Source organism: Callospermophilus lateralis, chromosome 6 (assembly GCF_048772815.1).
Source record: "Callospermophilus lateralis isolate mCalLat2 chromosome 6, mCalLat2.hap1, whole genome shotgun sequence".
Lineage (NCBI taxonomy): Eukaryota > Metazoa > Chordata > Mammalia > Rodentia > Sciuridae > Callospermophilus > Callospermophilus lateralis.
The window spans coordinates 128120906-128133343 of record NC_135310.1 but is presented as its reverse complement, the minus strand read 5'-3'; the positions used below and the strand labels follow the sequence as shown (position 1 = coordinate 128133343).

The following is a 12438-nucleotide window of genomic DNA, read 5'->3' as shown; positions in this document are numbered from 1 at the left end:
GAATGATGTCTGAGTCCCTTCTCTCATATTGTCTATTTAAACATTGAAATTTTTCCTAGTGAAACAAGGAAAGCATTTGAAAGGTCAAATGCTTCCATAAGTCTAGGTATAAAGACAAATAACCTCAATCTTCCATGCAGTCCTATTTCTTGATCCTCAGAGGCAGCCTGCTTTACTTCTCTCACCTGTTGCTTTTACTGTTACCTCCATACCAATAAATAAAATTATAATAGGGGTCCTTCTCTAAGCACCAAAAAAACAAATAACCCAGTCAATAAATGGGCCAAGGACCTGAATAGACACCTCTCAGAAGAGGATACAAAATCAATCAATGCTGGGTTTTGCTAAGAGCCACAGCCAAGTAATATGATGCATGGCATTTTTGGTTGAAAGGTGACGCCAGCTAGCCATTGAGATGATATGATTATGTTAAGATCTGCATTCATATGGATATTGGACTCCTGCTGTCCACCTCGGCCTGCTACGGGACTCCTGGAGAGTTCCCATTGGTTGGGGAAGTGCGGTAGGAGGGAATTCTGGAGGAGGAACTTCCTCTTGGGATCCGGGAGAACGCGATGATCCGCAATCTTCCCGGGCGCATACAGGGCATTGGCGGCAGTTTCAAAAAATAAAGTTTGTTCCTGCTTGAGTGGCTCGTGATTTTGTGCCCAGCCAGACTGTGGCAGGGTTTCTGTTCTCGAGACTAAAAAGCTCAGGGGTCACTCTAGTTAAATTGGGCTAATTGGGCTGCACAAAATAACCACACAAGAGACACAAATACCTTTTTCTTTGGGGTCGCTGTGATGGCTCCTCTGATCGTAAAGGTCCACAGGAAGGGTCACATACACTGACCCCTTTTATTGAGGAGAAGCTATTTAAATGAGGCAAGGGGTTGGATTTCAGGGGGCTGAGTCTATCTTCATGATGTCCACTGTCAGCAGGTTGACTGACACCTGGGCAGGACACACCCAAGGGCACAGTAAGAGAAGGGGACACACACAAGGCACTTCCATAGAAGATTCTACCCTAAACAGGGCAAGGGGTTATATTACAAAAGAACAGGTGAGTATAGCTTCACCCATGAGGCTTAGCAAGACACACCCATGCACGAGACACTGACCCTCGAACCCAAGAAGGGTGGGTAAAGCTCTGCCACATTTCTGTGACTGAATGCCTCAGCACCCAGCCAGGGAGTGTGACTCAGTCACATGTAAGGTTGGTCTCCCACAAATCAACAAATATATGAAAAAATACTCATTGGGCTGGGGTTGTGGCTCAGCATTAGAGCGCTCGCCTCACACGTGCCAGACCCTGGGTTCGATCCTCAGCACCACATTAAAATAAACAAATAAATAAAAATAAAGGTATTGTATCAAACTACAACTAAAAAATAAATATTAAAAAAAATGATCATCATCTCTAGCAATCAGAGAAAAGCAAATCAAAACTACTCTAAGATATCATCTCACTCCAGTCATAAAGGCAGCTATTATGCAGACAAACAACAATAAGTGTTGGCGAGGATGTGGGGAAAAAGGTACACTCATACATTGTTGCTGGGACTGCAAATTGGTGCAGCCAATTTGGAAAGTAATATAGAGATTCCCTGGAAATCTGGAAATGGAACCACCATTTGACCCAGCTATTCCTCTTCTCAGACTATACCCAAAGGACTTAAAAACAGCATACTACAGGAACACAGCCACATCAATTTTTATAGCAGCACAATTCACAATAGCTAAACTGTGGAGTCAACCTACATGTCCTTTAGTGGATGAATGGATAAAAAATGTGGCATTTATACACAATGGAATATTACTCAGCATTAAAAAAAAATCATGGCATTTGCAGGTAAATGGATGGCGTGGAGAAGATAATGCTAAGTGAAGTCAGACAATCCCCCCAAAACAAATGCCAAATGTTTTTTCTGATGTAAGGTGGGTGACTCATAGTGGGATAGGGAGGGAGAGCATCGGAGGATTAGATTAATTCTAGATAGGGAAGAGGAGTGGGAGGGAAAAGGAGGGGGGAAGGAGATTAGCAAGGATGGTGGAATGTGATCGTCATTATACAAAGTACATATATGAAGACTTGAATTGGGTGTCAACATACCTTATATATACAAACAGAGATATGAAAAGTTGTGGTATATATGTGTATTAAGAATTGTAATGCAAAAAAAGTACATGTATAATGGCATAAATCGACATGAATACACTTTATATACAGAGATACAAAAAAATTGTGCTCTATATGTGTAATAAGGATTGTAATGCTTCCACTGTTGTCATGTATTTTAAAAAAAATAATAAAATCAGTAAAAAAAAAAGGGGGGGTCCTTCTTAGTTTTTCAGTTTCAAGTTGCACTTTTAGTGGACAGCTTCCATTCACATGCCCCTATCCTCTCATTTTATAATTTTGTTGACACCAGTGTTGCTTACCTTATTCTGACTATGCAAATGTTACAATTAGGCTTGTGGATATGATTACATTGTTTCCTTGAACAAAATTTAAACTTCCCTGCAGCTAAAAAAGTGTTCTTCCTTCATTTGTTTAGTGTCTCTTGTACTCCTGACTGGAACTTTCCCAAACTCTCCCCTAGGGTCTCTGCTATGGTTTGAATGTATGCCCCGAAGTTCATGTGTTACAAACTTGATCTTCAATGTGGTGGTGTTGGGAGATGGAACCTAATGGGAGATGGGTGAGTCATGAGGGTCTTGGCTCTCCTAAATAGATCAATACTATTATCTTGGCCCGTGCTGCTTTTTCTTGTCCTCTCTTTGCCCTTAACGATCTACCACTGGAAGAAACAGCAAGAGGTCACTAGCCAGATGCCAGAGCCTTGACCTTGAACTTCTCAACTTTAATCACAGTGAGAAAATAAATTTCTTTTCTTCATAATTTACTCAATATATGGTGTTTTGTTAGAGTAGCCAAATAGACTAAAATAGTCTCCTTGAGTGCATTCAAGCATGTCCAGGACTCCATCGTCTTGGACTTTATGAAGACACCTGTCCTAGAGCCCTCAACCCTGCTGGAACCTGGACTGGATGCCTGCATATCTGGGGTGAGGCTGACTTCCTGGATATCCTTCACCTCACGGGGGAACCCTTGGTTTACCTCTTTTGTGCTGGCCCCCCTATTACCTACATTTCACATTTCCCCTTTTCTTGGCTTTCCCCATCATTTTTGTTCCTCACATCATTTAGCCATATCCTATAGGAACATGGAACAGAAAATATTGAAAACTTAAACGTCTGAAATGTCTTTAGGACACCCTAGGTCTCAGTTCAACTTCAACTTAGTACAGAATTCTGTGTTGAAAATATGTTTACTTGGAATGCACATGATACCGCTTCAACATTTTTGAATGTTCATAGCTATTTTTCCTGCCTCTTGAAATGTTCAGGGTATCTTATTTTCTACTTACTTTGTGAAATTTCACTGTAACTTATCTTGGCATGGGTCTGTTTTCATTTGTTTTGGGACATTCAAATGTAATTTTTCAGGATTCTAAATGCTGAGAAAATTTCTTGAGATTTTAAAATCATTCCTTATTCTCAATATTTTGGGATCCATATTGTTCAATTATTGGAAATCCTTTATTGATAGCCTTGTGTTCTTAGAGTTCTTCTGTCTTCCTTATCATTACTTTTCCAATTGTACTACATTTTTTTTCTGGTACTACTTTAATTGTCATAATCAACTATAGAATTATTAATTTCTGTGATCAGTTTTTAATTTCTAAGAAGTTCTCTTTGTTTTCTTTCTGCATATAATTGTGCAAAATTCCATTATTTGTTCACAAATATTGTATCTTTTTACATTTTTTAGTAATTATTAGTAATAGAGGTAGTAGATTAAGCAGAGAAGATGGTGCCAGTTGGGAGCTCTCTACAGTTTATTCAGAGTATCGGTCCCCAAAGTGTAATCTGTGGAACCCTGGAGGTGCTCAGATTATTGCACAATCTCCATATGATCAAAGATATTTTTATAATGTCACTAAAACATTATTTACATCAAAATAAACCTTGGCAAAATGGAAGCTAAGGTACCAGTGTTTGATAGTAGTTAATGTATTTTTGAGCACCTTTTAACTGCAAAAAGGAAAATATGCCAGTTCACTGAAACATGTCCTGGTTGAAGTATTAAAAATCATGAACTTTATTAAATCTCCATTCCAGAGTCCACATTTAAAAAATGCTTATTTGACAGAATGGGAAGTACACATAAAGCACATCTGCTACATTTAAAAGTAGGGTGTTTGTGTCAACAAAAGCCATTTGGTGAATTGTACCTGCCCCATTTTTTGAAATACCATTTCTGTGTAAAATAATAATTGATAGAGAAACTATTCCATAGACTTTAATATTTGGCCAACATTCTAAAAAAATGAACTCAACCTGTCTCTTTGAGATAATCCACTGACACCTATATATTCAATGATAAAATGCATGCTTTCAAGAGAAAATCAGAATCTGGGAGAAGCTGATTCACCACTGTTAGAGTCTGTAAACAAGTCAGAATGGCACCTGGCATTTTGCCAGAGAAATGTTAGAGTCGGTAAACAAGTCTGGATGGCGCCTGGCATTTTGTCAGAGGGAGTGGTTTGTGAGGTAATGCCAGGGAGCCATTAAGTGTGGAGATTCCTTATTCGTTGACTGCGTATCTAGTTTATGTTAATTAGATAAGCTGTGTGGAATGTATAAATACCCCTCAGGTCCTACAATAAAAGGCTCCTACTCCTGATGTATCAATGTACACAAGTTGTTCCTCACCCCCGGTTATTTTGCTGCAGCCCGACTGCGGCACACCACTATCAACTTGACAGACTCTCAAGTACCTATAGCACTTTCTGTTGAAATCTGTAGTAATACCAACATATGAACTCTTGATTATTTGCACTTACATGTGTTAATACTAGAGGTCTATATAACTTGGATAAACAGTGCATGACTTTCAAAAATATCATGCATTAGCACAAGATTCATTCAATATGCATGGTACACCCACAGACTTTAATGCAACAGAATATGAACTCTTCAATGATAATGTTTCAGGATCCATATGGCAAAGAACTTTTAGGAAGCTAACACTTGTTTCATTTTAATGAAGTTTCAAACACAAATAGACATAGTTATTGAAAATGTTATTAAAAACATTCTTTCTAGATAATTCTCTGAGGCTGCATTTTTTTTCATTTCAACCAAAATCACAGGTTAAATACAGAAGATATTTTAAAATCAACTTTAAAATTAGCAGTTTTCTGAGAAGAAGGACTTTCAAAACTGTAGACAGTAAAATGATCCAGTCTTCCAATGAAACCTTTTTTTGAAAAATTATTTCTCTTTGAAATTATTATTTCTGTTAACATGAAATTAGTTACTAATACTCTGAAGGAATAAATATATTTAAAATGGAATTAATTTCTAATATGGCAAATATTGATAGACATAACCCACATAAACACGATTACCTCTGGAGTGCACACTGCACTTTAACAGCCTATGAAGATCCTGAAACCAAAACGTTTCAGAGGACTATTTACCCGCTGAGGCACGAATCAGGGGTACTGTATGACTTAGAGCGACTGGTATAAAAGGGTGTTTGGGGCAAAGTCCCAGGTCCCCATTTATGGCTCTCAGGAAGCCTGGGATGAGGACTCAGAGCACTGGGGATTCCCCTTCTCCCTAGTTGCACTTCTCCTTCTCCCAACCTGGGCCAGGTATTCTGCAGAGAGACTGCGGATGCGGCCCCAGTTCTCACTTCCATTGGGTGTTGGGCTCCTAGAGAAGCCAATCACCTTCTCCATGGTTCAGTTTTAAAGTTCCCACCCACCGGCCTGGACTTAGAATCCACCAAGCTGCAGGATGGGAGTGATGGAGCCCCAACCCTGCTCCTGCTGCTCCTGGGATACCTGGACCTGACAGAGACCTGGGCGGGTGCGTGAAGGATAGGGAGGGAAATGGCCTCTTGAGCCAGAGGAGCAACAGGATCGCCTGTCCTGTGAGCTTGCGGACCCCGAGGAAGCCTAGGACGCCGCGTCCATGCCAGTGTTGACCCAGACTCTCCGCTGCGTGGCGCGACTCTTCCTGACCCTCCTCCCCGCCCCTCAGCCCCTCCCTCCAGCATGCCACCGCCATCTTAGACCCTGGAGGTCGCTCCTCTCCGCCTGGTGTAGTCAACCTGGGACCTGGGTTGGACGCCCTGAGAAGGATCGCACAGGTCTGAGCCATCCCGCCCCCAGGCTCCCACTCCTTCAGGTATTTCGACACCTCGGTGTCCCGGCCCGGCCACGGGGAGCCCCGCTTCATCTCCGTGGGCTACGTGGACGACACGCAGTTCGTGCGCTTGGACAGCGACGCCGAGAATCCCAGGGAGGAGCCGCGGGCGCCGTGGACAGAGCAGGAGGGGTCGGATTATTGCGTTAGGAACACACAGAAAGCCAAGAACGCCGCACAGATTGAACGAGTGAACTTGAATGACCTGCGCTGCCACTACGACCAGAGCGAGGGCGGTGAGTGTCCCCAGGACCGTGTTGGAGGTCGCGACCCCTCATGTCCCTCACGGTCGGTTCTCAGTCGTCCGGATGCCCCAAGGCGGTGGGACCCGCGGAGACCCTTAGAAAGCGCCGGAGGGGACTGAGACAGGGTTTCCTTTACAGTTTTTTTTTTTTTTTTTGAGGCGGGGGACCTGCGAGGTGGGCAGGGTGGGGACTGGGCTGATCGCTGAATGAGGGGACAGGCTCTCACACATTCCAGAGCTCTTATGGCTGCGACGTGGGGCCAGATGGGCGCCTCCTCTGAAGCTATGAGCGGTAAGCCTGTGATGGCAAGGATTACGTCACCCTGAGTGAGGACCTGCGCTCCTGGACTGCAGCAGATGCTGCAGCTCCCATCAACCAGCGCAAGTGGGAGGCGGCCGGTGATGCAGAGCGCAGCAGGCCTACCTGGAGGGCGCCTGTGTGGAGTGGCTCCTTAGATATCTGGAGATCGGGAAGGAGACACTGCAGCGGTTAGGTATGAGGGGCTGCGGGACACCTGCGCGATCTCCTGCAGATCTCTTCCCCCACTTCCCACAGGAGGGGAGGAAAATGGCACCCACTCTAACCTCTTGTCCAGAGAAAAGTGAGTGGACCTGGATTCCCAGGTGCTGTACTAGAGAGGAACTGAAGCCGGTTTTCTCTGAGGACATGTAGGGGATCTGGTCTCTCCCTGACTGGTGGGACAATAAATAACTGACCACAGTTCCCTGGCAGCAGTCTTGGCACCGGGGACACACTGTCTGGTCTGTTCCTTCATAGTGTCTTTGGAAGTATGACTCCAGATCTTCCACATCTCTCAGTCTCCATGCAGATCAGAACCTTAAGTCCCGGTCAGACACCAGAAGTGTCTTACACTGGTTTGTCTCAGTCTGATTCTAGACCTTTAAAAAAAAAAAAAGGAGATTATACCAGATGCTTGAATCAGTGGCCTAGGAGTATATAATGCAAAAATGTTTAAATTTCCATATTCTTCCTCTCAGATACCCCCTCCCCAAAGACACATGTGACTCACCACCCTAGCCCTTAAGGACACATCACTCTGAGGCGTTGGGCTCTTAGCTTCTACCCTAAGAAGATCACTCTGAACTGACAATGAGGTGGAGAGGACCAGACCCAGGACATGGAACTTGTGGAGGCCAGGCCTGCAGGGGATGGAAACTTCCAGAAATGGGCAGCTGTGGAGGTAAAAACCTGCTGGAGAGAAGCAGAGATACACATGCCATGTGCATCTTGAGGGGCTGCCTGAGCCCCTCATCCTGAGATGGGGTAAGGAGGGGGTGAGGGCCCAGAGCCTGTTGTCAGGAAAGCAGGAGGCTTTCTGGAGACCCTCAGTAGGGGGAGGACTGAGAGCTGGTGGTCAGGCTCCTCACCTAACTTCCCTTCCCTTCCCTTCCCAGAGCCACCCCTTCAGCTCACCATCCCCATCATGGGGATTGTTACTGGCCTGGTTCTCCTTGGAGCTGTGGTTGCTTGTGTCTTATGGAATAAGAAAAACACAGGTAGGAAAAGTGCAGGACTGAATTTTTTGTCCTACTAGTGGTTTCGAGTACCTGGTAGAAAGTATGCCTACCTTGTTAATTGGAAGTGACATCTACGCATGTACTTACCCAGCCTAGATCCTTTTATATTTTTAAAGTTCTTAGAAAATAAAAGACAGTTTTATCCCCCTGTTTTTGTGGTGATGGGAACCTGATTCCTAGCATTTAGAGGCCAGGGGAACTTCCCTGCTGAGCGCAGACCTTTAAGAGAGCAGTTGGCTCCATCTATCACTTCTCCTTTCTTCTGATGATCCTTCCCTACATCTGCAGTCACAGTTCTGGACACTTACCCAGTGTCCAAGACTACGGGGCGCCTCTCAGACCTGTTTCCCACTTGTTTTCTCACTTGATATTTTCTTTCCACAGAAGTGAAAAAAGGCACCTGCTGAGAGCCATTAGCCAAGTAGGTATGACAGTTTCCTTGCCAGCGTACCCCATGTTGCTTAGTGGAAGGACTAGTGGAAATAGGACTTGCCTTAGACATTTTGCAGTGACATTGCATGTAAGGTGACCTTGTTCAGGGACCAGGGCGGATCCGGGTTTAGGGCGGATCAGGGTTTAAGGCTCTCCTTGGATCCGGTTTAGGACAATCCGGGTTTAGGGCGGTTCCAGGTTTAAGATTATTCCTGCTGGGAATAGGGCGCATCCTGCTGCCTGAGTTCCCCTTGAGCTCTCCCAGGATTCAGAGAGAGTATTGGGAGGCAGAGGAGGTGGATTTGGGAGAGAATGTGGATTTCCCCAGAACGTGTTTGGAGAGGGCCGGTGTGAGTTCGGGAATAAAGAATTGCTGTTTGTACAAAGCTGTGAGTGGCTCGTGATTTTGTGCCCAGCCAGACTGCGGCAGGCACCTATGCTTCAGCTGCCTTAAGTATGATGAAAAGTGATCCTTGAGACCTTTGGGGTAGTGTAGAGGGGAGCCATAGCAGAGCTGATCCATCCCATAATTCCACTAGCCACATCTCCTCTGGACTCTGACTAGGTTTTGTTTTTATTTTCTCAGGCAATGACAGTGTACAGGACTCTAATGTGTCCCTCACCACTTAAAAAGTGAGACTTTGGAGGGCCTGAAGAGACAGAGGAGTTGGCACCTGAGGGTATAGGGTGTATAGGGACTCTCTGGATTTCTGACATTCTGAGTGTTTAGTGGGTTATTCGGTATGTTTCCACTTACAGTGACTGATATGAACTTGTTCGTATTACTTTCTTTTACAGTGTAAGAGAGCTGCCTCTGTGCAACTGAGCGATACAGAATTTGTTCCATTTTCTTGCTGCTCCCTACAGTGACTTCAAGAGGTCCTGACTTCTCCTTTAGCAACTGGCACCTAACTATACCTAAAGTCTGTATTCCTATCATAATAGTGTGAGAAAATGGGGAAACCAGCTCATTCCTGTGCATCAAGACCCCTACCCACACTGTCCTGTTCTCTTCCTCAGTCAACTTTCCTATGTAGCGGATATGGGACTGGGATGTCTCCATTCCTTATTTAGCTTTATGTTGCCCTGAGCAGCTGCTATCTTTGCTATTGAAAAATAGAATATGGATATTGGTTTGTATTTCAAATTTGTGTCATGAAATATAGTTGATGGGTTAATTAAAAGAAAGGAGTAGAGTTGGGGCTGTAGCTCAGTGGCAGAGCTCTTGCCTACCATGTATGAGGCACTGGGTGTGATTGATTCTCAGCACCACATAAAAATAAATTAATTAAATTTAAAATGGAAAGGAATATTCCTAAAATTTCAGAGAGAAAATAAAACAAAAACCTTCCAGCATTCACCTGTTTGCTGTGCTGATATCTGCTACAGGTGGGGACAGGAGAAGATTGAAAGGAGCTACAGGTGGACAAGGTGGCACCCGGTCCATCCTGGGCTTTGATGTGGTCACTCCTCAGCTGCCTCATCTTCCCTGCTTCTTAGTCCTGTCCCTTCAGTCAATAGCTGATGATCCCACCAGGACCTGTGATTGCAGTAACTCAGGTATCACCAGGGCTGATCCTGTTTCCAGGACTATGGACAGGGAGGGCATCACGTGGGTTAGCATTGGCTGAGACCTGAGTCTGGCCTTCTGCCTCTACTTTTTTTCATTTCTCAATTTCTATAGAGAATTATCCCTGTTCTTGTTAGTAAGTATGAGTTCTGATCTCATTCTCCTCTGGGTGTATCTCACCTTTGACAGCAGAAGAAATCCTTTTTTTTTTATCATTGTCCCACAAAAACCAGTGCAGTTTCCCAGATTGTATTTTCCATCATTCCTCCAGTATTTTTAAAGGGACCAGATTATGGGAAGAGAGGAAAGCTCTCATGACTCTCATCTTAGATAAATTCCTCTTAGGATTCCAACTTCTCTACTCAGCAATTTCACTGCCCTGAGCTCTACTAATCCTAGCACTTGCTCCATTACAATTCCTAGATGGATAGAGTCTCATAGAGGTTTCTGTTTAGTTGGGAAATATGACTCATTAGTCAAGGATCATATTTCCTGAAGAACAGAATGTACTTGAATGCTGTGGAGTGCAGGGGGGCTGGTGTGGAGAGAGGGAGGGCAGCACTTGTGAGAAAGGCCCAAATGCCTGAGACCTCAGTGTGAGAAGCCCTTGTGCTGCAGGTGTCATAGCAGCATTTGTTATGAAACTCCATTAATAAAGAAAGTATCTCTAGAATGGGAAGGGCTGACACTGATCATTCATTCAACTCTCATTTGTTGGATACTGAATAGATGACACATATTTTGTATCCAGGATACATTGGGGAACTGAAAACAAGCTAAAAGTGCCAACCTTGTGGAGCCTGTGTTCTATAGGAAAGAGGAAGAGGATACACTCAAAGCACAGTAAATAAGGACAGTGTTCATGTTAGGTGGTAAATGTTGCAGGGCAGGTGTCAGAGTGGAAGTGTGTGGAAAGCAAAGATGGCTTTTTTACTATGGTGCTCAGCATGAGGCTTACTAGCTAGGTGATCTTTGAGGAAAGTTTTGAAGGACATGAAAACTTTTGTTATGTGGATGTTTTGGAGGAAGATCTTACTAAGAAGGAGGAAGCTGCAGTACAAATGCATCAGGGCAGGGTCCTGTGTGTGTGTGTGTGTGTGTATGTGTGTGTGTGTGTTCTGGGGAGAACAAGGATTTGGGTTGTCCTGAGCAGAGTCAGAGAAGAAGTACAGCCAGAAGCACAGCCAGTCACTTAAGACCTGGAGGTTGACGGAAGGAATCTTGCATTGAGTGAGGCAGTTTAGAGCAAAGACAGACGAGGTGCATCTTTTCAAAGCATCACTCCAACTACTGAGCTGAGAACTGAGTTGAGACTGGAAGACTAGCAAGGCAGCAGGGAAACTGTGGGGACCCAGTCAGTTCTATGCTGGAGATATCATCACCTCACCTGGAGTATAAGGGGAAATTGTGGAAGTGAGTGAAAGCTGCACAATTTTGAAGATGGAAGATGGACTTTACAGCACTTCCTAATGAACTTAACTGGGGTGTGAGAAAGAGGAAATATGAAAAACACCAAAAATTTGTGACACTGTAATCAGAAAGTTAAGAGTTGCATCAATGGAGAAAAGGAAGACTGGTAGGGGCATGTGTGAAGAGAGGACTTGAAGGGCCTCAGTGGAGATGTTGAGCTGAGGTGTTCAAACTGCTATACCAATAGCTAATGATCAGACTGTTCTCAGCAGACCCAAGGACTTGATGTAAAATATGCATCTTTTGCTTGACTGGTGTCAGTCTGGGACAAGGTATGATAGAGGTGTCCTTGCTCACTCTCACTTTCTATATGTGTCTTGTTGTGTGTTGGTAACAAACATTTCAAAGTCCAGGGCTAGTGCTCTTAGTACACTTTGAACCAGCATTGCTCTAGACAGAATAGTATTTCAGCATCTTCCCTGGTGTCAGATCTACAGCAGGAAAGGGTCAGTAATTCATGCTGATTCCATTTTCAGTAATGTAGTTTTAAGACCACTTCATACCCTTAAATCAGCATAAAAAAAAGACATAAAATGGAAGACTCATCCAAAAGTACAGAAGTAAGATAACAATTCCTTATCTCAATATATTAATGTGGGCAGAAATTCATGTAGAAAACTGGCTCTTATTCCAAAGAATTTGTCCAATCTGGAAAAACCTTAGCTTTGATGTTTCTTACATTCAAGGTATATTCCTGTGTTAGTTTTCTATCAGTGTAACCTAATACCTCAGATAATTCAGTATAAAAAGGAAAAATTTATTATGGCTCACAGTTTTGGAGGGTGTAGTCCATGTCTGGCCCTGCCACTTCACACCTGTAATAAGGCAGCTCATTGTGTAGGGAGCACTGGACAGGGCAAAACCCTGGCAAAACGCTCTGTTCCTGTCCAGAAGGAAAAAGA

The 12438-nt window shown here is 43.8% G+C and overlaps 1 pseudogene across 1 annotated transcript in view; it reads left to right on the top strand.

Annotated features, from left to right (window-relative positions):
- Positions 1–9684, top strand: part of LOC143402065 (class I histocompatibility antigen, Gogo-C*0203 alpha chain-like) — a 32483-nt pseudogene extending 22799 nt beyond the window's left edge. Inside the window, exons 3-8 of the transcript XR_013091704.1 lie at positions 5791–5942; positions 6248–6517; positions 6745–7019; positions 7942–8043; positions 8449–8485; positions 9295–9684. The product of XR_013091704.1 is annotated as a class I histocompatibility antigen, Gogo-C*0203 alpha chain-like (transcript). The remainder of the gene's footprint in view (positions 1–5790; positions 5943–6247; positions 6518–6744; positions 7020–7941; positions 8044–8448; positions 8486–9294) is intronic.
- The last annotated feature ends 2754 nt before the right edge of the window (positions 9685–12438 follow it).